Source organism: Myotis nattereri, assembly GCF_964212035.1.
Source record: "Myotis nattereri genome assembly, chromosome: 5".
In the NCBI taxonomy this organism is placed as follows: Eukaryota; Metazoa; Chordata; class Mammalia; order Chiroptera; family Vespertilionidae; genus Myotis; species Myotis nattereri.
In genome coordinates, this window is record NC_138080.1 from 106,201,269 (window position 1) to 106,227,657 (window position 26,389).

The 26,389-nt window shown below is 57.7% G+C and overlaps 1 long non-coding RNA gene across 2 annotated transcripts in view; it reads right to left on the bottom strand.

Moving 5' to 3' along the window:
* Nucleotides 1-1,004: 1,004 nt before the first annotated feature.
* Nucleotides 1,005-26,389, bottom strand: part of LOC308518917 — a 34,629-nt gene continuing 9,244 nt past the window's right edge. For both annotated transcript variants that reach the window (XR_013995964.1, XR_013995965.1), the window contains exon 3: nucleotides 1,005-2,604. This is a non-coding gene — a long non-coding RNA (uncharacterized lncRNA). The remainder of the gene's footprint in view (nucleotides 2,605-26,389) is intronic.

A 26,389-nucleotide genomic window follows, 5' to 3' on the forward strand; every position in this document is an offset into this window, starting at 1 on the left:
TTAACTAAGTGCCAGGCGTGTAATTAATCACTTTAACTACGAACAATCATGCTTAAGCTACATAATCTTTACTCCCTGGAATGGAGATAAGAAATGCCCTAACCTTTGGAATAGAGATTGACAGGATTGGAATCAACTGGTATAAATACAGATGTAACAAGACAGGACACAGAACCTAGACACAGAACCTAGACACAGAAGAACTTCGCTGGAGAGAACATGGCAAAAGATCCTGGACAGAAACTGGCTACAGAACCTAGAGACAGAACCTAGAGACAGAACCTGGCTGAAGAACTTGGATAGAACATGGCAAGAGAACCTGACTAGAACCTGGTGACTGAACCTGGCTGGAGAACCTGGACAGAACCTGGACAGAACCTAGTGAGGGAACATGGCTACTGAACCTGGCTGGAGAACCTGGAGAGAACCTGGCTGGAGAACCTAGCAAGAGAACCTGGCTGGAGAACCTAGCAAGGGAACCTGGCTACAGAACCTGGTTGGAGACCCTGACAAGAGAACCCGGCTATGATGATCACCTGAACGCTGCCTCTGTCATTCCTTCTTCACCGACTCCGTCCACACCTTTGGGGACCCCTGGACCTGCTGGGGTTGGACCCCAGCAATCCCCAAGGGCCCAAGTGAGGACTGTAGTGTGGGGACCCCAGCTTTGGGCCGGCCGGGCCCCTTCCTCCCCAGCGAATGCAGGAGGAAGACAGGAAAGCACTTCCTGACCCAGACGAACAGTCAGTTTGCTTCTGGTCGGCCCAGTGGCCCCTGGAGATGTGCACACGCCAGGTCCAGAACCTGGGCGTGTTGCCGTCCATGGGGGAGGCTTTGCCGGGTGTTTAGGTTGCCCTCAGCTCCAAGGGGAGCCCTCTTCCCAGGTCTTCCGATGAGGTGAGGGGAAAGGGGAAGGCAGCCTTCCCTCAACGCCCCCCCGCCCCCCCCCCCGCCCCACCCAGTGCTGGCCACGCGTGTTTTACTGGGAGCTTTACTGGGAGCGCAGGAGGCCGCCTGCGGCAAAGCTGACCTGGGTGGGTGCTTGGCTGAGCTCAGTGAACGGGAGGCTTCCGGTGGCCTTGGCCCCACGTCCCTGATCAGCCTCCCAGACAGAACGGCCCAGCACAGGCAGTAGCACCGATTAATTAGAGAAAGTGGTTCCCACGTGCGCACGTTCAGGGGCGAGGATGATTGGATTTCCGTCGTTACAAAGACAAGCTGGGTCCGCCTCTCCCGGGAACGGCGCTGGTTCCATGAAAGACAGCGGGTTTCCTCCTGTCGCATTAGGTGCGAGGCCAGGGCATGACGGGGGCTTGGTTTCTAACTGGGGGTGAAGACTGCCAGGGACTGAGGCACAGGGCGAAGGCCTACACCCCCATAGTGAGGCCAGGTCTCAGAGGACCTTCTTAGACGTGGGGGCCACAGGGCTGCGGCTCCGGAGGCCTCGTCCTGCTGGGCCGCTTGTCCGACTCTAATCCTGTGGAATAATGGCGTGCCACACCTGTCTGATGCCCAGGCGCCCCGTTTTCAGTAACAACCCCGATTCTAACACTGGGACCCGTTCTGCCGCCATGAGTTTCTGGGGAACGAGCCTGGGGTCAAGACAACCGACGTGAGCCAGGGCCTCCTTGAGCCGGACCCTGGGCCTGGGAGATGGGCTGTGCTCACCAGCCCAGGCAGATCCCACCCCTGAGGCCCCAACCTGTCTCGTATTCCTAGGGAACCCCCGTATATACGTGCATAATACACGTCATCATTTTCGCCTGTTCCTCTGTCTCATGTTAACTTGATTGTCCAACCAGGAAAACTTAAAGGGGTCGGAGGGAATTATTCCCTCCCCTGCGGTTTCTTCCTGAAACCCGCCTGCCCCCGGGTGGCGGGAAGGAACCTTCTCTCTCCCAGCCTCCTCCCTGCCCTCCCGCCCCCTCCCCCCCCCCCCCCCCCAGCTGCTGGGGAGAGCTCCTCAGGCCTGGGACGCAGTTATGCAGCGTCCTCCTCCACCCGGGCTGTGGCCTTAAACTTCAAAGGGCTCAGAATAAACTGTATTAAATAAGTCATCTACGCCGGCGTTTGCCCTGTGAAGCACGGGGCCTGGGAGCCATTTTGAAGGCATGGCTGTCTTTTATTTGTACCCGGTCAGAGTCTTAGGCAGCCCTCCTTCCTGCACCAACCAGAGAAAATTTTTCAAAAGAAACGGATTTCCCGCTCTCCTGCACCCAAGGGAAGCAGGCCCGGGGGTGGGCAGTGTCAGGGGCGCCAGGCGGAGATGGGGATGTGAGGCCAGGCCACAGGGCAGGAGGTGGCGGGGAGAGAGAAAGGAGATTCAAGGTCAAGGAGGGCGAGCTTGGAGAGAGCCCGGAACCAGAGCAGGCAGCTGGCTGGGTTCTGCTACAAAGGGTCGAGTGGATCAGAACGCAGGATTGGACGGCGGAGCAGGTGCTAAAGGTGAAGGTCCGGTTCTTGAACGCCTTGTCAAGGTCGGCGGGAGCAGCAAAGGTCAAAGGCAGGTCCTCTTTTGCGCGCTGTGAAGGCGCCGGGTCTGGAGAAACAGGCTTCCGAGGGTGGTCTGTGCACGGGTGCACACTCACCCCGCTGTCTGCAGTCCTGGAAAAATGAAAGGAAAAGTGATGAAACCCACAGCCAGGCTTGAAAAGCCGCATCAAGATTGCAATCTGGTGAAAGCAGGGGCCTTCAGACGGGCAGGCGGGCGGGCTGTGCAGAGCTGACGGCCTGACAGCCAGGGGCACGTCCAGGCCCCGCATTGTCTAAAGGCACCGGAAGGAAAGCTACTGAAAACAGGGAGCCGCGCAGATAAACACGTGGAGGGGAAACGCGGGTGAGCGGGCACCACGAGGAGCTGGGGGTGGGGGGGTGAGGGGGAGGGCGGGGGGGGGGGGCAGAGCTGCCGGCTCCGCGGTGCGATTCAGTGCGACCGGCTGCCCGCCTGCTGAGCGCGGCCATAAGCAGGCGGCGGTTCCGATAACAGCTTCTGATTTCAGAATCCACGCCAGGAGAACCCTGGGTGTGTGCCTGCCTTCCTTCAGTCAACTCACAACCTCGGCACCTGACCGATCCCATCCGACCTGCCGTCGCCCCAGCAGCCAGCAGGCGCTCAGGGCGGTCGCCAGGGGCAGGTGGGTCTAATGCTTTGCGGTTCTCAGAGGGGGCGGCTGCCGTGATGGGATGAGGACTAGCGGACTAGCGGGATGAGATCAGAGTTTAAACCCCAGATCTGGGACTCGCCCTCAGTGGGGCGGGGGGGGGGGGGGCGTGTTCTGTTAGCTCGGTGAACCTGGTTCTCTCACCTGTGTGCGTGGGAGCAGGAACGCCTGCCCGCGGGCTCCTAGGGGTCACCTAGGGGAAGGGCAGGGGTGCGTGCGGAAGGCCATGGCTATGATTTCAACAAAAAGGCAAAGGAAATGAGACTGAAAGGTGTCTCGGATGCTAAGCTGGAGCCAGAGGTCGCACATTCAAAATGCTATCCGTGAGCAACAGGATCCTGATCCTCATTTGTGTGGGAAAAGATGACGTTTTTCCAGCCTTTCTTACAGTGTAAATGGCTGTTCACTCAGCCGGGAGGGGGCCCATTTGCCTCCCTTTCCCCCCACACAACTGCTGCCTCCTCCTGCCAACTCAGGATAACAGGCTGCACCTGCAAATCCACCGAGGCCAGGCTAGACCATCCGAGGCCAGGCTAGACCACCCGAGGCCAGGTTAGACCATCCGAGGCCAGGTTAGACCATCCGAGGCCAGGTTAGACCACCCGAGGCCAGGTTAGACCATCTGAGGCCAGGTTAGACCATCTGAGGCCAGGTTAGACCATCTGAGGCCAGGCTAGACCATCCGAAGCCAGGTTAGACCACCGGAGGCCAGGTTAGACCATCTGAGGCCAGGTTAGACCACCCGAGGCCAGGTTAGACCACCTGAGGCCAGGTTAGACCACCCGAGGCCAGGTTAGACCACCGGAGGCCAGGTTAGACCATCTGAGGCCAGGTTAGACCACCTGAGGCCAGGTTAGACCACCTGAGGCCAGGTTAGACCACCGGAGGCCAGGTTAGACCATCCGAGGCCAGGTTAGACCATCCGAGGCCAGGTTAGACCACCGGAGGCCAGGTTAGACCATCCGAGGCCAGGTTAGAGCATCTGAGGCCAGGCTAGACCACCCGAGGTCAGGCTAGACCATCTGAGGCCAGGCTAGACCACCCGAGGTCAGGCTAGACCATCTGAGGCCAGGTTAGACCACCCGAGGCCAGGCTAGACCATCCGAGGCCAGGTTAGACCATCCGAGGCCAGGCTAGACCACCCGAGGCCAGGCTAGACCATCCGAGGCCAGGTTAGACCATCCGAGGCCAGGCTAGACCACCCGAGGCCAGGTTAGACCACCCGAGGCCAGGTTAGACCACCCGAGGCCAGGTTAGACCACCCGAGGCCAGGCTAGACCACCCGAGGCCAGGTTAGACCACCCGAGGCCAGGCTAGACCACCCGAGGCCAGGCTAGACCACCCGAGGCCAGGTTAGACCACCCGAGGCCAGGTTAGACCACCCGAGGCCAGGCTAGACCATCCGAGGCCAGGCTAGACCACCCGAGGCCAGGCTAGACCACCCGAGGCCAGGCTAGACCATCCGAGGCCAGGCTAGACCACCCGAGGCCAGGTTAGACCACCCGAGGCCAGGTTAGACCATCCGAGGCCAGGCTAGACCATCCGAGGCCAGGTTAGACCACCCGAGGCCAGGTTAGACCACCCGAGGCCAGGTTAGACCACCCGAGGCCAGGTTAGACCATCTGAGGCCAGGCTAGACCATCTGAGGCCAGGCTAGACCACCCGAGGCCAGGTTAGACCACCCGAGGCCAGGCTAGACCATCTGAGGCCAGGCTAGACCACCCGAGGCCAGGTTAGACCATCTGAGGCCAGGTTAGACCACCCGAGGCCAGGTTAGACCACCCGAGGCCAGGTTAGACCATCTGAGGCCAGGTTAGACCATCTGAGGCCAGGCTAGACCACCCGAGGCCAGCATGTAACTCTGAGAATGGAAGCTATGAGCAAGTCCTTAATGGCATCCCACTAGCTTTATAATACAGTGGGGCCTTGACTTACGAGTGTCCCGACTAACGAGTTTTTTGAGATGCCAGCTGTCTCTAGGCTAATTTTTTGCATTGAGTTGACAGAGTAATTTGAGTTAACGAGCTCCTTAACGAGCTCGGTATCGGAAAGAATTAAACTCGTAAGTCAAGGCCCCACTGTACTCAGTCCCATATTTCTTTTGTAAGAGAGAGAACTGTATTTCTAGCTTTTAAATCCTTTTTTTTTTTTTTTTTTTTTTTTGCTTTCCTGTTACAAGCAGCTGAACATAATGCCAATAGCCTGGACCTGTGTGGCCTCTGCCCCCAGCATCCGTTCTATCTCTTAGTAATCACCCCCTTTTTCCTCTGTGGGGCCACCTCCTCCTCCACTTCCCTCCCGGGGGCTTCTGGAGGAGGCGGCTGACCCAGGGCCGAGTCATCCAAGTGCCACGACTCCTGGTGGCGATGACCGACTGATTGGGGATAGAGTGTGTGGCCCTAGAATTCCCACTCCCCATGGACGCCAGCATTTGCTGAGAAGGTTGCCTGGGCAAGGCCTACCTGTTCCCGTTGGCTTGGCATCTAGACACCTGGTCCCTGGCAGCTCAGATTAGTCATATATGACCACAGGGGAAGAGCTGGCGAAAGAAGCAGCCACAGGAAGAAAACGGGGCTAATCGTGGACAGAGAGGCCCATCCTTGTCTCATGACTTTAGCCCTGGATCACGCCTTGCCTGAAGCTGAAGGACTATTTAGTTCTGTGAGCCGATAACTTTCTATTATTTACTTCAGTGCATCCAGAAGGATTTTTTCTGTCACTTGCATCAAAAAAGGCTCCAACTGATGATACACTGGTTTAAAAACAACACAGTTAGTGTCCTGTCGGCTAAGTGTAGAAATGCCCAGGGAGGGAGTACTGGTACATGAGGAATGACACTGAGAACAGGGACCCGCCTGACTTCCTCCCGGGCACCTGAGTCTGGGACAGAGCTGTGCACGTCTGGACCACAGCTGTGGCGTGGGTTCCAGCACGTTCCATGATGCATTGGGACCCAGGCCGAGGGGATGTGTCTCCCTTCCCTCCCCCCTTTCCTTGTCCATGCACATCAGCCTACCAGGCAGCACAGAGCTCTGCGGAGGGAGAGGAGACCGCTATGCCCAGAGACAGTGGGGAGACTCTGGGATGGGGCAAGTAGGGCAGGGGGGGGGGAGGTGTCAGCGAGAAGAAAGGTCAAACCATGAAGGTCAAAACTCCTCAGGTCCCAGAGAGTTTTCCTCTTAAACAGGTAAAAGCACCGTCTTCCCCAAAGCTTGGCTCACATGATAACTCGCTGGTTAATATGTATTTTGATAGTCCTTGGTTGTGAATGAGATGATCTTGTTTTTCATCTACGAAAGTAATGCTATAGCCTTTCCTCCTAAAATGTGTTGATTGAAGAAAATATTAAGTAACGAAGAGCCACAGGGGGCAGCGTGTTGCTGAAACGGGAGAGGCACGTGCCAGGGACTGAGGTTTGAACCCACAGGACAGCCTGCTCTTCGGTGGAAAACGCCACTCCCATTTCACAGAGGAGGACAGTGAAGGCCGGAGAGGGGAGGGCAGAGCACATGCTGAACTGCCAAGCCCCGGGTCCGTCCGTCAGCCCCCAGTCCTAGGACGCAGGACCCCCGCCGGCTACCCCGGGAGAAAGCCTGGCCCGCAGACCTCCCCTGGGAACCCGTGACCTGGGAGCCTCAGAGCCTCGGCGTGGACTGGAGGCGCCCGCCCCGCCTGCTGCAGAGCTGGGCCTGCACAGAGGTGATAACTGTGGGACTGAAGCAGAAAAGAATGAAAGCCTGACCTTCCCCAAGAGCTGCGGGGCCTTTGTTTGAACGTTTCCAGGGAAGCCTAATTAATCCCATTGTTGATGCTAATACGCTGCTATTTTAAGACGCAGAGTTGATGCTGCAAGCAAATTTCTCTTTGATTTAAGGCTTTGGAAAGAAGACAGAAGTTTTATCCAATGTGCCTGGATTATGCCCCGGGCTCAGGGCACATTGAGCTGTCACGGGGCAGCCAGCCCCATAGAAACACCTCTTCCTATTGTAGCCGCTTTCCAAAGGCCTTTCTCTGTTGGAATTTTCTTCGGTGAATTTTCACTCTCTTAACTTGCTTTGCAAATGTGGACTAAGACCCAAGCAATCACATACATTTTGTGCATGCGACAGCAAAATAATTGTAATAATAAGCACAATGATAATAATAGCTACCATTTAATTCTTTCTCCATGCAAACATTTAAATATTTGGAAACAGTTGAAATACAAGAAACATTTTCTGAATGTTGATTGTGCGCTGGGCACACAGAAATGGATTCGACCTCATACGTACTGAGGGAAGAAAGGTCAGTGAGAAAGGTGGGTACATAGGACTCTGGCAAAGTCAAGGAAAGCTTTCCCAAAGCGGGGCTATTTGGGTTGGGTGTTGAGGCATGAGTAGGAGTGCGCTCAGGAAGAGGGAGGCTATGGGGCACTGCCTGCCTGGGGGAAGCTTATGGAAAGGATCAGAGTGGTAGTGTAAGGTCACATGGCTACTAAGGGGCAAATCAGGGATTTCAATTCAGGTGTTTTGACTCCAAAGCCCTGGCTGACGAGTAGCGAGCTGTTCTGTTCAGGAGGTAAAATTCATACAACTGGAGGATGCGCAGCTGACAAGGGCGAGTGTCCACTTTGGGCAACCGCAGGGATGGCCATGGCAGAGATCACGGATGGTCACCCTAATATCCGTTCTCTCCCCTCCCTTCAGCAAGAAAGCCTCCAGGTTTTCCTTGGGTGTTCGGCATAGGGGCTGTGTCTCCTGGCATCCAGGAGGCGGGCTGTCGCCTGGCTATCATTTTCTGTCGCTGAGGAGCTAGAGCGTTTCCTATTCTGTGCTATGTAGGTTATCTGACTGGTTAATTCTTCCATCTCCCCGCCCCCATCTCCTTTGGCACCAGGAGCTCGGGGCTAAACAAGTCCGTGTAGGGGCTGGGCGGGCACCTCCCCCCGCCACCCCCCACCATGCCCCAACGCGGTCCCTATTCTTTCCTGCGACCCTGACCCCTATCTCTGGCCTGTACTTTATAGAAAGCACCCTTGTAAGCAGCCTCCATTTCTCCGAGGGTGAAGCAGGGTATAAAGAAATGAAATATTACCTTTTTCTGGAAAGATAACATTTTGGAAGATGAAAAGTCCTTTTTTTTTTGAGCTGAAAACAGAAGATAATGGAAAGATTATCCAATTTCACGGGCTTTGCGCTCCGGAGAACACAGGACTGTGATGTTTGCTGGTAAACGCACGGGCTACAGCCTAAGTTCCCAGGACCGGAGCTGTAGTGCCATGCTGCCCCCCCTTTCGGATGCCATTATTGGGGGGCAGGTAGGATCTCACACTTTTTGTTCAGAGCCGGGTTTATTGCGATGCACTGCACGGGGAGGGGTGTGCACCCTTGCAGGTGTGCATCTTGACGAGGGTTCAGTCACGGCAGCACGGCCTGTCCAGACTGAAGGTTCCCGTCACCCCGGACGCTCCCTCCCTCCCCTCCGCCCCCGCTCCCAGATTAGCATGCAAATGACATCACAGCTGGTCGCTTTTGTGCGTGGCTTCTTTCAAGGAGCGTCACCTTTTCCAGAATGATCCATGCTGCTGCCTTTTCAGGAGCCGATCCCTCCCTATCGCTCAGGAACATGTCCCCGTGGGGCGCACGGTCGGTCCAGCGGTGGGAAGGTATGTGGATGGTTCTGTTTTGGTTGGTTCTGACCAAAGCTGCCGCCTGCATACGGGTCTTTGGTTGGCATGGGTGAAGATCTAGAGGAGGGCTGCTGAGCGCAGAGTGGGTGTGACAGGGCGGTGTGGGGCGTCACCAAACCGTCCTTCGCGGTGGCGGGATGGGCCGTCGGGCTCCGGGCCAGCCTGGCGTGAGGCACCGGCCCTGCGCCTCCTGAGGTGGATCTGGCGTAGTCTGTTCAGGTGCTTTGATGCAGCACCGCACACCGGGCGGCACAGAAACCAGGGACATGGAGGCGCAGCCGGGAGGCGGTGGCCAGGAGCCATGGCCACTCTGCCTTGGCCATCCCTCTGTGACCAGGAGCCAGCAGAGCGGGCGGGGCCCTCGTGGGGAGCAGGCTTCTGGGTGGGTCCGCACCTGGTTAGGGAGCCCTGGGCCCCTCTCCAAGGCCACTCACCCCACGCAGGAGGTCTCCACCCTCATGACCCACCACCCGCAGGCTCCACCTCCCAATGCTATCGCCTTGGGGCTTAGAATCCCAGCTTATGAATCTGGGGGACACAGACGCTTAGACCAGAGTCATGATGGTTTTCCTTTGTTGGCTTTCGCCGTTCCGATGGGTGCGCCAGGCACGTTGTGGCTTTGATCTGTGGTTACCACGTGCCCGATGCCGCGAGCATTTTCTCACGTGCTTATTGGCCCTCTGTAGTCTTACTTTGAATAAGTGTCTATTCAAATCTTTTTTTTCTTTTTACCATTTTTGAGTGGTGTTTGTTTTCTCATCCTGAGTTATGAGTTCTTTATTCTGGACCCAAGTTCTTTATCAGACGTGTTTTACAGATGCCTCCTCCCGTCTGCGGCTTTTCGTTTTCTTAACAGCGTTTTCCAAGGAGCGGAAGTTTTGCGTTTTACCCAAGTCCACTTTCTCATTTTTTTTTTCATTTATGGCTTTTGCTTGTTGTGTCCTTGCTACAAAAACCTCTGCGTAAACCAAGGTCACAGACATTTTCACCAGCTCCTTCTAGATGTTTTATTGGCTTAGGCTGCTTTATACTTAAATCTACAATCAATTTTTTGAGAGAGAGGCTTCCATCCGAGTGGCAGCCGCTCCCTGCTCCTCGGGAGACGGGAAGGGAGAGAGAGAGAGAGAGACATGGACTTGCTGTTCCACTTATGCGCTCAGGGGTTGATGCTTGTGCCCTGACCGGGTTCGAACCTACAACCTTGGTGTGGCAGGCGGACGCACTAACCACCGAGCGGCCCGGCCAGGGCCTGCGATCGGTTTTCAGTTGATCTGCGTCTGTGGTGCGAGCTGAGTGTCGACGTTCGTTTTTCACCATGGACGTCCGGTCGCCCTCTTTCCGCTGTGACGCTCCCGTCTCTGACCTGGAATGGGAGGCGCCACCCCCTCCCTCCCGCTCTCCGTGTCTCCGCCTCGCGCGGAGCCTGCGCGGAGTTTTGTTGCAATAGGTGGCCATCGGTAAGGGGGGAACGTGTGCTGAGTGACTGATAAAGAGAAGCCTCCGGAAGCTTGCTGACTTGGCCCCAGCACCTAAGCGCGTCCCCCTGTTTTGAAGACTGGCGGGAAGGCAGCCCGCCTCGCCGGCCCCCAGGAAATGCAGCTCCTTCTGACTGGATGGCCGTGAAACCGCTCCATCGGCCGCCCTGCCTCTCCCGAAAGCAACGCGGCTTCGCAGGCGGGGCATAAAGAGGCCGTTCCGGCTGGCACATAGGTGCTGGGGCTGAGCCACGGCGGCCCCTCTGCTTCGGCCCCGAAGACTGGCCAGACGAGGGGGTGGTTCCCGAGTCCACGGCCGGCCGTTGGTCCGGGGTCCTGCGGCCAACGGGCCGCGCAGCTGTGGCGATGGGACGTGTGCAGGGGAAGCGCAGGGGCTGAGTGTCCTCAGGGCCTGGCCGGCACGCGCCCTCTGATCTTGGTGACTCATGTCCCCTACGTGATCCCTCACCTGCAAACTGGGGGAGCAGCCCCCGGGGGTCAGGTGAGGAGAGGTCAGGCGGGCTCCAGGCTGGTGGCCGGTCTGGAACGCCCAAAACCGGCTCAGACTCGGACAGTCAGCTGCCGCCGACATGGTGGCATCCCCCAGCAGGGACCACAGAGGGGTCAGGGCGCGTGAGGACAGGAGAGCTTCTCACCAAACAGATGCTGGACATCCATAGCCCCCCACTCCCGCCGAAGAGTGACAATTTAACTTTCATGGATTTAAATGAAACAAAACCAGTCACGCCATCAGTCACACCAGCTGCCCCTCATGCCCGCAGCCCCCGTGGCCCCTGTGGGACGGAGCGCACCACAGAACAGGGCCCGCACCCCAGTGGTCCTGTGGAGGGCGCTGCCCAATGGGAGACCCAGCCCGGGCTTGACAACCTGGTGTCCTCGCTGGGTGCTGACGGGTCTCGGGCAGTGGCGGCTGCTGGGCTCTGAGGGGGGATTTGAGTTGGAGTCTGGGCCGGCGGGAAGGAAGATGTACAGGATAGATCGGCAGAATCCTGCCCTGGCCAAGGGTGGAAGGTGACAGCCGCGTCTCCTGTCTATGCAGCCGGCTTGGGGGCCAGGGCTCTCCCCAAACCCCGCCCACACATGGCTTCCCCTGTCGGGTCAGGTCCCTGGGGCTCCGAGCCCCAGCTCCAAGGTCAGCAGGAGCCACCAGGATCCCCCGAGGGCCTCTGGGGCCCCCATCAGCGCCGGCCTCCACCTCGGCCTCCAGCATTTGCCAGCTCAATCCACCCCAGAAACTCCGCACCTGGGATTGCTCACCCCCTCCCTAGAGGAGGCTCTCCCGTCAAATATTTCCACTTGGGGATGTCTGAGTGTCCCCTCGGTCACTCCACTATGCGTGGAAGCCTCTCCCTGCTCCTCTGGACAAACAGCTCAGGGTGCTGGGATGTCTCCAAAGGGTGCAGCTCTCTGGGCTCCGCCTGGCACATCTGCCGGGTTTGTCCGGGACTAGATGCCCCGGAAAGGGCTCCTCATGGAGCTCACAGACAGGGGGCTGCACCGGCAGCTGGTTCTGCTCTTCTCTGCCTTCCTTCCTCCTCCTCCCCCCTTCCTCTCATTAACATGATGAGAAAGGGAGAGAGGGGAAGAGGAAATAAAACCAGAGTCTAGCCAGCTAATCAGAAGGACCTGGGTCTTGATGGGATTTTTGTTCCCAGGGGACAGGCCAGGGTTTTGAGTTGTAGACCTGGGTCCCCCAACGCCATGCTCAGACCCACAGGCCCTGTGGACACGGGGAAAGAGCTGGTGGAAGGGCGAGAAGAGGAGTTGGATGGGCTTCCCGGTGTCTCGTAGAGACCTTAGCATTGAGCGGCTTCCCGCCACCGGGGTTGAAATGCGGCAGGATGCGGAGGAGAATTTGTGTTTGTAAGGCGCTCCCAGGTAACGGAGCTCCTGTCTGTGGGCCAGGTGTGCAGGCCTGGGGACCATCGCACTCTCGCACCCTCGTGGTCACCGTGACAAGCCTGTCCGGGCACGAGGACCCGCCTGTGGGTGCGTCCTCTCCGGCTCTGCTCCCCCCACATCCAGACACCGGAGCAGCGGAGCTGGGTGAGCACGCGGCCCTGCTCCACAAGGAGCCGGCGACAGGCCTCCGGGGAAATCCCAGCCGTGCCCGTGAGGGCCGGGTGACCGCAGGGCCGTGGTTGTCCAGGCCCGAAGCCATCCCCGGAGCAGGGACCAGACGTGGCCGCCGCTCCCGGTGGGGACGGATGAGAAACGGCCAGAAGTTTACTGTGTGCGCACGGGCCCCCAGAAGGACACTCCGCACCCAGAACAAATTTTCTCAAAGCCCTGAAGCCGTGAGATAAGCATTCTGCTCGGCTGGCCAGCGTCCTGGAGAGATAAGGAAACAGACGCGGCCGAAGCAAGATGCTGCTTCTCGGAGGCCGAGAGCCCCCTGGACCCGGGCGGCGGGGCTGGCCATGGAGACCGATAGGCGCGTGCATCGGCGCTCCCCCTCCAATGTGAGCCCGCGGAGAGCACGGCGGCGGAGAGGAGGCCTGCACGCTCCCACGGAGGCAGCACCCACGTGGCTTGGGATTTCAGCGCTGATGTGCCCGGGCAAACGTGGACAAGCTACCTAATTTCTCTGAGTCCCGGTCCGTTATCTGCGGAGCGGAGATAACAGCGCGGGCCCCGCGGCTGGGAAATGGCCGCTCAGGGGCAGCAGCCCAGGCTGTGCAGTGAAAGGCTCGGGGTGGCCCGGCTGACTGCCCACGGCCGGAGGACAGCCCAGTCCGGTCGTTATCACTGCCTTACACACAGTCAGGGCTCAGTAAATGCCTCCGAGTCACCGTGTCCTTGTGGTTGAGATAAGTTGGCCCCGGGCTGGGGGACGCTGGTGCTGTTACTGTCTCGAGATCAAGGTAATTTTCGTTCAGCAGGAGTGTGAGCCTGGCAGTTCCCTGGGCCTCCTCCCCACAGGGGTTCCCGTCTCCAGGTTTCCTCTCCACGTGACTGGCCGTGGCTGCCGGGGTGCTGTGTGGGGAAGGCTGCGGGCTTAGGGGGAGAGGCAAGGTCCATGGTCAAGCCAGGTGTGGCTGAGGCAGGGGAAAGTGGACACCTCCATGGGCAGCAGAATTTGATGTCCCCCGTCTATGGAATAAAACCCACGAACACTGAGAATCTATATTTATAAAAGCCTAAGCAACCATTCGACCATTAGCTATGATGCGCACTGACCACCAGGGGGCAGACGCTCAACACACAGGCATGGAAACATGAAACAGACTGATGAATCTCAGAGGGACAAGGAGAAGGGGGAGGGCAGGAAGAGAGCAACCAAAGATCTTACATGCATACTAGAGGCCTGGTGCATGGATTTGTGCACCGGTGGGGTCCCTCGGCCTGGCCTGTGGGGATGGGGCCAAAACTGGAAGTCTGACATCCCCCGAGGGGTCCTGGATTGCGAGAGGGCGCAGGCCAGGCAGAGGGACCCCACCAGTGCACGAATCCATGTCCCAGGCCTCTAGTTTAAAATAAACTTCAGAATAACTCATGAGTTAAAGACGAATTCATAAAGACAATTTAAAAAATACTTAGAACTGAGTGATAATAAAACAGCTATGTAACAAAATGCGGGAGGCAATTCAATTGCTTTTTAGAAGGAATGTTATAGCCTTAAGTGATTATATGAGGAAAGAAGTAGATGAGATGGGGGAGAAATGAGTTAAGCATCCAACTTAAAAGAGTTAGGAAAGGCACGAGTCGATAAACTCAAAGCAATTAGAAAGAATGGCATATAAAAATAAAAGCAGCCCTAATCGGTTTGGCTCAGTGGGGAGAGCTTCGGCCTGTGGACTGGGGGGGAGGAGGGGGGGGTCTCAGGTTCAATTCTGGTCAAGGGCATGTACCTTGGTTGCGGGCACATGCCCGGTAGGGGGTATGCAGGAGGTAGCTGATCAATGTTTCTCTCTCATCAATGTTTCTGGCTCTCTATCCCTCTCCCTTCCTCTCTGTAAAAAATCAATAAAATATATATATTTTTTAAAAAAACAACAACACCAAGTTCTATTTAACATTGAAGGGATAGATCATTTCAAACTTCATACAAATTTGGAGAAGAGGAAACATTGCCAGAGATGCTTTCTGAAGTTAGTACGAACTTGGCATCTAAACCGGACAAGGGTGATGTTGGAAAGCAAAAACAAGACCAATGTTATTCAAGAATATCACTGGAAAATTCCTAAGCCAAACATTAGAAAACTGAATTCAACAGTGGATAAAAAATAATCTACCATAATTCGGCTGGTCTCATTTCAAGAAAGCAAGGTTGATTTAATAGTAGAAACGCTATTTATGGAAATTAACACATTAAAGGAGAAAAAACTCTGATCATCATATTAGATGCAAGAGAGAGATTCGACAGCCTTTAGCCACCATTCAGGCTTCAGTACAGAACAAAGCTGTTCTGGAAGTGAAAGGTAACTTTTTCTGCCTGGTAAAGTGTATATAAAAGTAAATAAAACTAAACAAGAATAAAAGAGGACTGAAAATGTCCTGCTTCCAGACGAGAGGGTAAAGCGGAATATTATTCAGCCTTGAAGGGGAAGGGAATTCCAGCAAATGCTGCCACCTGGGGACCCTTTGAGGCCACTATGCGAAGTGAAATAAGCCGGTCTCCTCACGGCAGATGCTGTGTGAGTCCACCCACTGGTCGTCAGTTCATAGAGGCCGAAGGCAGAAGGGTGGGCGCCGGGGGCTGAGGGAGGTGGGTGGGGGGAGAGTCCGCGCTTCATGGGGACAGGGTCTCAGTGTGCAAGAAGAGAAGAGTCCGGCACGTGTCTGCACAACAGTGTGAATGCACGTGACACTGCTGGGCTCTACACGGAAAAACGGTTGAGGCGGTAGATTGTATGTCAGGTTGATTTTACCGCCATTTAAATATGTATAAATGCAAAGTCATAGGGCCTAGCACTCAGTAAGGACTGGTTACAGTCTATCATCCTATTCTTGTCTCCCTTAGCAGCTGACTTCCTAGGAGCGGGGGTCCGCTCTGCCCTGCAGGCCATGTGGTCGCTTTTATTTCAGCGGCGCCATCAGCAGAGGACCCCACGCCTCCACTAGCAGTCCTGGTGTCAGCGGAGACAATGACACCAAAGGATGCTGAAACGTCCCTCCCAGGGCTCGTCCATCGCAGACCCAGGAGCCTGGTCCGCCTCCTCCGGGATCCGCGTCCGGGTTTGGCACGCTCCCTGCCCTGCTCCTGCCAGCACCTCACTCCTCACCGACAAGGCCCAGAGTGAATGAACAATTAATTCTAGCTGCTTTACAGCGAAATGGAGCTGCCGTTTTTGTCTGTTTCCGTTTCTTGGCTCCTAACCCTCTCGGGGGCCATGCCCATGGACCCGTTCGCCCCGTGCCCGGAGGAGGGCGGGAGGGGGCGAATGCCCACAACACAACCCGTGACACAATGAAGAGCGGAAGGAATAGATTGCGGGGGGGGGGGGGGTCAGCCTGGCTCCCTCCAAGTGCGGAAACGCCCGCTCAGTCACACGTCCCAGTAGGTCGTGGGATGCTGGCTGGGAGTGTCCGGGGATCGACTGGACACCCCAAGCCTTCTTCCCACTTCCCCCCACTCCCATCCAAGGGGGGGCACTAATAGGATCGCCAGGCTGCCCTCGGGACCAGCTGCGCTGATGGTGACGCATAACTCCTGCCCTGGTGCCAGCCCATCACTGGAGGCCTGAAAGCTGGTGGACATTCTGTCGAGATCCGCCCCTCAGGTCTCCCTCCAAGAGCCTGAGGCGGAGGCCCAGGGCCTGTGCCTCTCTCTGTGTGTGGAGCACACCGTGCTTCCCCGCGGGCTTTCCTGGCCTCTCTCTCCTACGCTCCAAGGGCCTCTTTGGACTCCGTAACCGGAGGAAGATAGGGGGTAACCTTGGGGACCTCCAGCCTGGTTCAGTATCAGGTTAAACAGTAACCTGACTTCCCCGTCCTGACTCGGGCGGAGCTGCCAAGCCCACCCCAGGGGCCTCCACACGAGGATAATGTATATCAAACCCCCACACCGGCAGTTCAGGCTTTGGGTCAGAGTCCCCTGGACGAGCAGCGCTCACAATAAGGGGCCTTTCCTGGTTCCCTGGTGCCGCCGTCTTCTCTTGGGCCATTTGCCACAACAGAACTAGTTTCCTGAGCCCGTTTCGTCCCCGGCGCACTTCTGCGACCTCTGTGACTTTCTGGATAAACGTTCTCTTACAGTCTGAGTCTTGGCTCTGCGTTCTTTCTCAGCCAGAACGCAAGTACCAACATCGCTGAAGCCAGGTCCAGGCTGACTGCCCGTCTCACCTGTGCCGTTCTCCGCCAGCACGAGGAGGTCCCGGTTCTCCTTATCGGCTGCTGGGCCCGACGTGACAGACTGCACTCATGCCCGGTCCGTGCTGCACCACGGCTTGTCCGATGCCCGCGCGAGCGCTACGCAGGGGCCGGGGGCTGGTTTTACTCTCCAAGAACTACAACCCGGTGGGCCCACCCCCTCGCCCTGTAACCTCCGACTTAGGAAACCAGAGGACTGAGAACTGGGAGTCACAGAAAGCTCAGGGGGGACGAAAAGGGGAAAGAGGGGGGAGAGCAGGTGTGTGTCAGGGACCACATCCTGTTTCAGTCCAGGGGCTCCTGGTCTGCAGCGCTGTGTCCGTTGGACACCCTGACACTGCAGCGAGGCAGTTTGGATGAAGCCACGCACATCTGGCCGCCGGGGAACCTGGCAACTCTGAGGCAGTCGCTGGGTCATTTTACAGAAACCAGAGCCTCTGCTGAAACTCCAGCCTGATTCTACACCCGCCCGGCCTCCGCACCCACCCAGCCTCCGCAACCACCCAGCCTCCACACCCGCCCGGCCTCCTCACCCTCCCGGCCTCCTCACCCTCCCAGCCTCCTCACCCTCCCGGCCTCCTCACCCTCCCGGCCTCCACAGAAGGGCTCATAATCTCCCAAGGCCCTTGATAGATCACTCAGAGCCTGTCTGCAAATAACGGTACCTGGAGGCCAGGTCTGATGGGCTCAGAGCTGTTGCTTATCAGATTAGGAGCAAAAGTGCTTTAAGAGGGGACGTGAAAGGCCTGGGCACACTGGAGTGACAAAGCTTGGACATTAAACCACTCTCTCACTGCTGGGCCTTTAAGAAGAAGGCTATGGAGAGAACCAAGATGATAACACAGGTGATAGCACTGTGCTTGCAGCTTCCCACAACCACATCAACATGACAACTGAAGTACAGAACAACCATCATTCAGAACCGCCTGGAATCTGGCTGAACAGAAGTCTACAGCTACAGAAGTAAAGAAGGAAGTACATCGCGACTGGGGGGGGGGGGGAGGCGCAGAACGGGCTGGCGCGATACCCACATGTGGCTTGTTTTTAATCAGGAGGGATCACTGCTGTGGAGGCCTCTCGCGAGAGTCCATCCATCCATCCACCCATCCATCCACCCATCCATCCATCCATCCATCCATCCACCCACCCACCCACCCACCCATCCATCCACCCATCCACCCACCCATCCATCCATCCATCCATCTATTCATCCATCTATCCATCCACCTACTCAGCTATCAGCCAACTCATTCACTTATAAATACATACACTCATTGATTGAACAATCCATCCATCCATCCATCCACCATCATCCACCATCCATCCACTAATTACTCATTCATCCATCTAACTAAACCTTTAGTCTATTATTCAACCACCATGCACTAATATTGAAAAAACAGACTATGTCAGGCACTGTACTAAGTACTTTACAGGGGTTGCTTCATTGAATCCTCAAAACAAGATCCTGAGGTAGACGCTATTAGCATCTCCATCTCAGAGGTGAAGACCGCGTCTCAGAGGTGAAGACCGCGTCTCAGAGAGGCTGAGTGATTCTCCCAAGGGCACACAGCACAACCTTCCTCCCCACCTGCCATCCCGTTGGTGGCAGGTCCTGGGCTGGGCTCCAGGGACATGGACGTGACACAGACCAGGGCGGGTCCCTCAGGGGCTCACAGCCCCGGGACCTCACAGACACCCTGAAAGAAAATGCAAACGCCAAGTCCCTTCCCGGCTTTGACCTGTGGGGACCTGACGTCCAAGAGGTTTGCTTCCCCAAACGCACACAGGAAAGAAGGGCAAACCTGACATTCACACCCGGGCTACCTTATTCCAAAGCCACCTGCCCCAGCCAGTGTCCCCTAATCTCCCATTGGTTGGATAACACCCTCACCATTTCTTACCATTTCTTGTTCTATTAACATTTTTCTTCACCTCGAACACTTAGGCCTCGCCTCGAGCAATCTCACCTTGAGACTGCGTTCCGATGTGCCTGTGTCCCCCTCCTCTGTCCCGCACACATCACATCGGTCGGCCGGGGCTGCCGTGAGGCAATGCCAGACCCGGAGACATAAACAGCAAAACTCGTTTTCTCACGGTGCTGGTGGCTGGAGGGCTGCGAGCAGGTGTCGGCGGGGTTGGTTTCTGGTGAGGACTCAGGGTTGCAGACGCTGCCTTCTCCCTGGGTCTTCCCATGGCCTTCCCTCCGTGTGGCCACATCCCTGGCATCTCTCCCTCTTTCTATCAGGACACCAGTCCTATGGGATGAGGGCCCCACCCTTGTGACCTGACGAAGCTTAATCAGCTCCTTAAAGGCCCTACTTCCCAGCGCAGTTATGCTGAGGGTTCCGCTGCCACAGGGGAATCTGGGAGGACAGGGAGGTCCATAACCCACACTAAACAAGTTCGAGTCTACAAATGCTCACCACACGCCCTCTCTAATCACTCCGCACGCTGCCAGCAGCATCCCTCAGGGAGCGGCACGTCGTAAAAGCCGTGAAGCAGCTGTTGGGAGAGCTCGGTGGACAGGCATGAGCCCAGATGGAGGGAAAGAGCTGGGTGAGGGGGTACGAGCCCCCGTGTGGTGGTGGAGTCATGGTGGCTGGACCCTCCCCAGGGACACTGATTAGCAGCAGAAGGTGGAGCAAAGCAGGTGCCTGGAGAGAAGGGACCAAGCCAGGAGCCACGCGGCTATGAACCGGATGCCCGCCAGGCTGGCGCAGTGCCCATGGCAACGGGAAGGGTGGGGCTTTGCTGCTTCCCTGGTCCCTCTCGGTGACCTCCCCCATGGGACCTGTGCCCATAGTTTCACAATGAAGCTGTCCCCACAGCCTCTGCCCTTGTGGCAACTCGAGGGCCAGACCCTGAGGGCTCCGTCACCCAAGCCGGGGGCCTCTCAGACATTGTACTCGTGTCTGCGATGCTCGTGTCAAACCCGAGGGGACATCGGCTGCTCAGGAGAACAGCACGGCATTCAGAGCGGTTGGGGCCGAGGCAGGGACCCCAAGGGAGAGAAGCCAGGGAGAATGGCACCACCACTGCTATTACCCCGAGACCCCGCTGGTGGGGGGCCCACGCTGAGCCCAGCCTGGGGCGAGGGCTGGTGGGCATTGCTCACAGTCAGGGGAGGGCAGGGCTGCTGCTAAGGGCGGATGAAGGAAGCCAGCCGCGTGGGCCAGGACGACGTGGCGGCCACAGACGTCCTTCCACCCTTCGCCCCGTGTCTACCGACTGTGCTCACGCGGCAGACGGGACGCAAACACCGAGAATCACCGTGAATGAGGAAACTTGGGGAAACCGACTGGGCCTCATTTGGCCATTCTCTATAATTCATGGTATTTCATCGCCTGCAAATTCACTGCGTTTAAGCTTTACAGCCGCGGTAAAGACTGGCCACAGTTCCCCAACGGTTACCATTCCCAGCTCGGATGTCCCCTTGTTCACGCGCTCTGCGAGGGGCCCGTGCCCTGCAGGGACCCCAACATCTAAACACAGTTAAGACCCTCTGCTCCAGAAGCCTTTTGCCATCCATTCCTTTCACTTTGTGCACGAACTCACACACACTCGCGCACACACACACACACACACGCACACACGCACATCACGGATGTTTAAAAATAGCCCCGTACAATGTTTCTGGGCGGCACCTGTGCTGCGAGTATAGTCAGCTCTCTGTTCTGCCCGCGGCATTGGGAGGAGCTGGAAAGCTTGCGGGCCAAGAAGACCCCCCTCTCCTGCTCGGTCTGGGGACCCCGGCCAGCTCAGGGCATCGCATGTCCAGATCCATGAAGCCTGACGGTCCCCACATTGCCCTCGGAGTCTACGACTCACAGACACTCAGGCGCCATTCGGGTCCCTCTGCTCATGGGCACTGGTGCTGATAAATCCCAGGCCCAGACGTGCACCAGACACGCATCTCTCCCACTCGCCCTCGACCAGCCTCCGTGTCCGTCTCCGGCCCCCGTCCTCCTCCAGCCCATCGTGGGGCAGCCCAGCAGGTTCCAGATGCTCCCCATCGAGTCAGGGTCTCATCACCATGTCAGGGACTTTCTCACTCCCCTCCCCCTTTTGTGTCTGAGCTCTCAGAGGTGCAGGCAAGGCCGTGGCCTCCTGGGCAGCAGCCAGCTGCTCCTGGGGGTCCTGTGTCTGAGCACGTGGTTGTCCTCCCTGAACGGTGGCCTCACTCATTCCCGACTCCTCATGCTCTCCAGGCCCTGCCCATCCTGCCTCCCTGTCTTGGGTTGAAAAATGTCTTATCACAAGAGATGCCAAGAGCCTGTCTCCATCTCCATCCTGCTTTATGTAGACGTGATCAACATGTCACCTTTTTTTCTTTAAGAACGAACACACACACATCTATACTAATAAAGGGTAATATGCTAATTAGACCGGATGTCTTCCGGACATCCATCTGGACATCCTTCCAGACAAAGCCACGGTGGTGGGGGCTGAGACAGAGGTGGTTAGGGGCGACCAGGCTGGCAGGCAGAGGCAGTTAGGGGCAATTAGGCTGGCAGAGAGGTTAGGGGCGATCAGGCAGGCAGGCAGGTGAGTGGTTAGGAGCCAGTGATCCCGGATTGCGAGAGGGTACAGGCCAGGCTGAGGGGACCCTCCCCCATGCATGAATTATATATATATACACACACACACACACACACACACACACACACACATATACACTAGAGGCCCAGTGCATGAAATTCGTGCATAGGCCTTCGTGGCCTGGCTGCCCTCTGCCCTGCCCTCTGCCCACTGGTCATTTAGGAAGGTCGTCCTGGAAGGTCGTTCTGCCATCTGGTCTAATTAGCATATTAGCTCTTTATTATATAGGAGAATATATATATTGACTTCAGAGAGGAAGGGAGAGGGAGGGAGAGAGAGAGAGAAACATCAATGATGAGAGAGAATCATTGATCAGCTGCCTCCTGCACGCCCACACAGGGGATCGAGCCCACAATCCGGGCATGTGCCCTGACTGAGAATTGAACCGTAACCTCCTGGTTCATAGGTCGATGCTCAACCACGGAGCCACGCCGGCCGGGCAACACATCACCTTTTCTACTCTGCTGAGCCCAGGGGACAGGAAGTAAACATGCCACCTCCCTGGGCCCCACTGGAAGGCAAGGCACAGGCCTGGCCACTCTCAGGTGACCCCGATATTCACTTGGGATGCCTGTGCCCGTGGTCTGTGCCCCCGCTCCCCCCGCCCTGGGCTCAGCCTTGGGTGATGGGCAGGTGGGGTGCTTCTGCAAGGCCCACCAGCACCTTTCTCTCAGCCTTCCCCCCCCCCCCCCACGCTGGGTCCTGTGTCACATATCCATCCAGGCCCCTTTTCAGGCATAAGAAGCTACAAGTGCTGCTGGGTAAGATCCGCCCCCCCCCCCCCGCCCCGTTTCATCTCACGTGCTTCCCAATCTTTTCATCTGTCACCAGGTCGTCTGACTTTGAAAACCTGCGTTTCTCTTTGTTCTGTAGTTGCACGGGGCCCCTCGCTCTTGAGCCCCTGTGACCCCCAGTGGGAGTGGGGCCAGATGAAACCCTTAGAAAAAACATCTGCGAATCTTTCAGAGCATCGCGGCTCCATTTGGGCCACAGACAGAGCGAGAAGGGTCTGTGTGTAACGGTTCCCGTTGTCTCGCTCACATTTCCCGGGTCCTGAGAGGCGGTGAGATCTGCAGAAGGAGCCGGGTTTGCCAGAGGGTGATGCGCCATTCAAACCAGCCCTACGGAGCTGAGCCCTGAGCCCGAGGCTGGGGAGGAGGGAGGGGAGGGAGGGAGGGGGCAGCTCTCTCCCTTCCCCACACCCCTCCTCACCCCCTCCCCACCCGAGGCTGCAAGCCACGCCATCTGGAGCCAGGAGGGGGGGTGGCTGCATAAATATAAGGTGTAAAGGCGCGGAGCGTAAACGCATGAAATTGGCAATGACTAATTCATCATCTCCCAAATCTGTCTTTACAAAGTGAAATAAAATCAAGCCGGTGTGAGAACCGTGGGGGAGGCGCAGCCCCGCCAAGAATAGCTGACGAGGGGGGAGGGGACGGGAGCTGATGGGGAAGTATGCAAATGCGTGAAATCGGCAGATTCCGATGACACTGAGGGGTGATTAGCATGCAGATCGGTGTGCTTTGGGGATCATGAAGGAAGTATCACACTGTTTTCTTTAAAAAAAAAAAAATGAAGCGGAATGGAAGAGCCCAGCGCTCCCCATGCCGGGCCCAGGCTGCGGTGTCAGCTGCGCCTTGGAGAAGGTGAGGGGTGCGTTTCCAGAACGTTCTCTGCACCAGGGAGCTGCCTCAGACACCAGCCTGGCATCCACGGCTCATGTCCGTCCTCACTCATCCAATGAGGGCTCGGGAGCAGCTGCTCTGTGCCCAGCACGGGGCCGGGTTCTCAGGCACGAAGACAAACTGGCCTCATCCCCTGCCCTGGGCCCCCGGGTTCAGGAGAGAGAAGGACCAAGGCAGGTCCTGGCACGGGCACTGCCAGCCCCTGGGGCGGGGAGGCCACGGGGAGGCACCTCGGCCGGACAGGACACCGGTACCTGGTACCCCTGGGGAAGGGGGCGGAGGAGCTCCGGGGAGGGACTGGCATGGAGGACTGAGGCTGCACAGGGTGTTTCCAGGCGGAGACATAGGCAGAGGGACCTGAGGCAGAAGGAGCAGAGTGCGCAGAGGCATGGAGGCGTGCAAGCCCTTCACACGGTCTCTGGGGAGGACGCGATGCCCGTGCACGGTTCTGCCTGAGCCCCTGGGTGCTGGGTGGCTGGTGGGGCAGGGCGCTGGTGGGGCAGGGCGCTGGTTCCCAAAACTCAGCAGCGGCGGCTGCGGCAGGGCTGGGACCCATCAGTAATCAATCGAATTCCCCCGCTTCCTGCACACGGGGCCCTGAGGGCTATGGGCCCACCTTCCCCAGTCTCGCCTCCTCTCGCCCAACAGCATCCGCCATGACTCTACCACAAGGACGGCCGCAGTGGGAGGTGCTGGGTTAGGGCGTCCACATCTCTTTGGGGCCATCATTCACCAGCTGTCTGTCCTGCGCAAGGGACGGAAAGCCCGCCCCGAGACCCAAGTGAAAATGACGTTGGCTGGCTCACGGGACCGGCAGGTCTAGTGTTGAACTCTGGTGAGAAATGCATGAAGCCACATGCTCACCTGGGAGCACTGAAATCCGACAGCCAATGGGTCTGCGTGCCTGTCACTACTTGAGCCAAGCAAGCAGAGGCAGGGTTGAACCATGTCTGAGCGTTTACCCCAATCCTGCCGGCAGCGTGGGAGAGCGCGGGTCACCCACAAAGCCTGCTCTCCCCACCCCCTCCCCCACCCTCATAAGCCAGCTGCAGGTACTGGGTGGGACAAAGATGGCGCGGGGCAGTAGGAATTACTGGGGATAGGTAAGGTGTGATGGTTACAGGCTACGGGCAATGTGAGTGCATGGGGGTGGGGGGTGGGGGGTGGGGGGGGCAGTCACAGAGGGCGGGTACCTCCGGGACCAGTTCTCGGAAAAGGAGGACAGACCGCATTCCGAGGCTGACTCCCAGGTCCTGGGCCGGACACCTTCGGCCAGGTCAGAGTGAGCCTTATCTCATCGGAAAGAACCGTCACAGTCCACAGAGCACGGTGCACCTCCTTTCTAACGGCGGCTACCCCGCCCCCCACTCCATTTCTGCCCCAAACATTATGAGAACTTGGCTTCCCTCTCCCTCCCTCGCTTTCTAGCCTGTTTTCCTCGGTGTCCACCCCCTTTCATAGGGAGGTTGTCTTGCGATGATGGCCCCCAGCAGTCCCGTCATTCCAGGCGATCGCAGCTACTTTAGAAAGCGTCTCCTTGGCCCAGGTCCGGCAGGACCCCAGAAGGAGGCCTCGCTGGCCGGCTTGGGGCGCGTGCCCATCTGGGAGCCATCGCCGGTGCAGCCTCAGGAGGCAGGGGCGGCACCCCGAGGAAAACTACGGGCAGGCCTAGGAGAGAAACCCTGGATTCCGTTAGAGCCTGGTCTGCCGTACGAGGTCACGTGTGACATTCCTGGGGGCTCCCGTGGAGCCGGCCTCCTTGAAGCTGTTCATTTAATTGCAGGTCCAGAGGATTTTGCGTGGCAGCCGCCTCCCTGAGTCCGTTTAGCAGGTTCCAGGCAAAGCTTTTGTATTAGTCACCTTTTCCCTTATCGCTATGGCAACCATGAGAGCGGGAGGCTTGTTTCTATGGGGGCCGCGCTGTTTTTATCCGGCACCACTTTAGCGCTATTCAGCGAGGGTGGAACCTGAGCCGCAACGACACTGATGGGGTGAGGAGGACATGAGGCTGGGCACACCCCCGTGCGGGGGAACAGCCTGCTCACTTCGCCGGTCTCTTGGTGCCTCCCAAGCTCAAGGAAAGAGAGCTTTTATCCACCCTCTGCTCCTCACTTCTGAGATCGGGGACTGCTGAGACCCACAGCACGGAAGACACATGGGAACCATCTCCAACATTAGCGGTGTCTCTCGGCAGATCTTGACACGCAGCTGGGGAAGTGGTTTTGGAATCAGCTACAACAAAAATAGCGTCCATTTTATAAGTCTGGTATGTGCCAAGCACCGTGCTAAGAAATGATGTATCGGTCAGCCAGTGCTGCGTAACAAATTGCTTCACAACATGACAACGTAACACAACACAGTCTGTCGTCTCAATGTCTGTGGGTCAGGAATCTGGGCATGGCTCAGTGGGGCCTCTGCCTCAGGGTCTCTCGCAGGCGGCAGTCAGGGTATCGTCCAGGGCTCTAGACATCTCAAGGCTTCATCCCTCCCTCCTCCCAGGACCCACATGTGAGAGGCGTTCCAGGACCTTCCACACAGAGGCCATCAAAGCCCCGTCAAGTGCTAACCCATTCTTTCCCCGCAACTACGCGAGCACCAACCCCTTTTTCTGTTGAATGTCGTTCAGGTCAGCTTTCCTCAACCAGCACCCAGTGGGTCCTGCCTCCCACGTACGTCTGTGAGGTGTGAGTCCCACACCATCTCGAAGGCGCTCGGCTGACGCTGCAGGTCCTTAGAAGTCCAGCGCCAGCTGTCGACAGTGACAATCTCTTCTCCGAGTTAAGTCCCAGCCCCTCCTCTTCTCCTTCATCTTCCTGTCACCGGCCCGGCTGGAGTGTGGGGGTCTCGGAGTGAGAGAGAGAGTGCAGCCTGCTCTGGGGTCGCTGACCTTGTGAGCTGGCCTCCGGACCCGAGCGCAGAGGTGGCAGTGCGCCTGCCCCTCCATATCCGTGCGACGGGCACGGGCGATGCAGGTGCTGCTGTTGGATGAGTGACCGAGGACACTCCGTGGCTTTCCAAGGAGGAGAAACCGAAGGGCGACAAGCTGGGCTGGGTCCCGGGAAAGGGCCCGTGAGGCTCCGTGGCCGCCGAGCTGTGGACAGAGCGCGGAGAAGCCAGTGCTGCCGGCACTCGGGGGAAGCCGGCAGGAGACAGGCCCGGCTTCGCGCTCGCCCCAGAGCGCAGAGCAGTTCAGACGCAGGAACTGACCTTCACTTCCCTCGTGGGAGCCTTGTGCCCACCGCCAGGGCAGGAATTACCCACCGACGCACCCACGTGAGACGGGGCCCGCGGGGCGGAGTGGCTGCGAGGCCGCGCTGTGCCTGGTGCTCCTGCCACAGCTGCCCCTGCCCTTCCGTGGCCCCAGCCTGTCACCGAGGCAAGAATCACCGAGGTCACTTCATGGCTAAGCCGCCCCTGGCAGCGTCCTCAGCCACCCCGGAGGCGAGGCGGCCAGGGCAGCTGTGG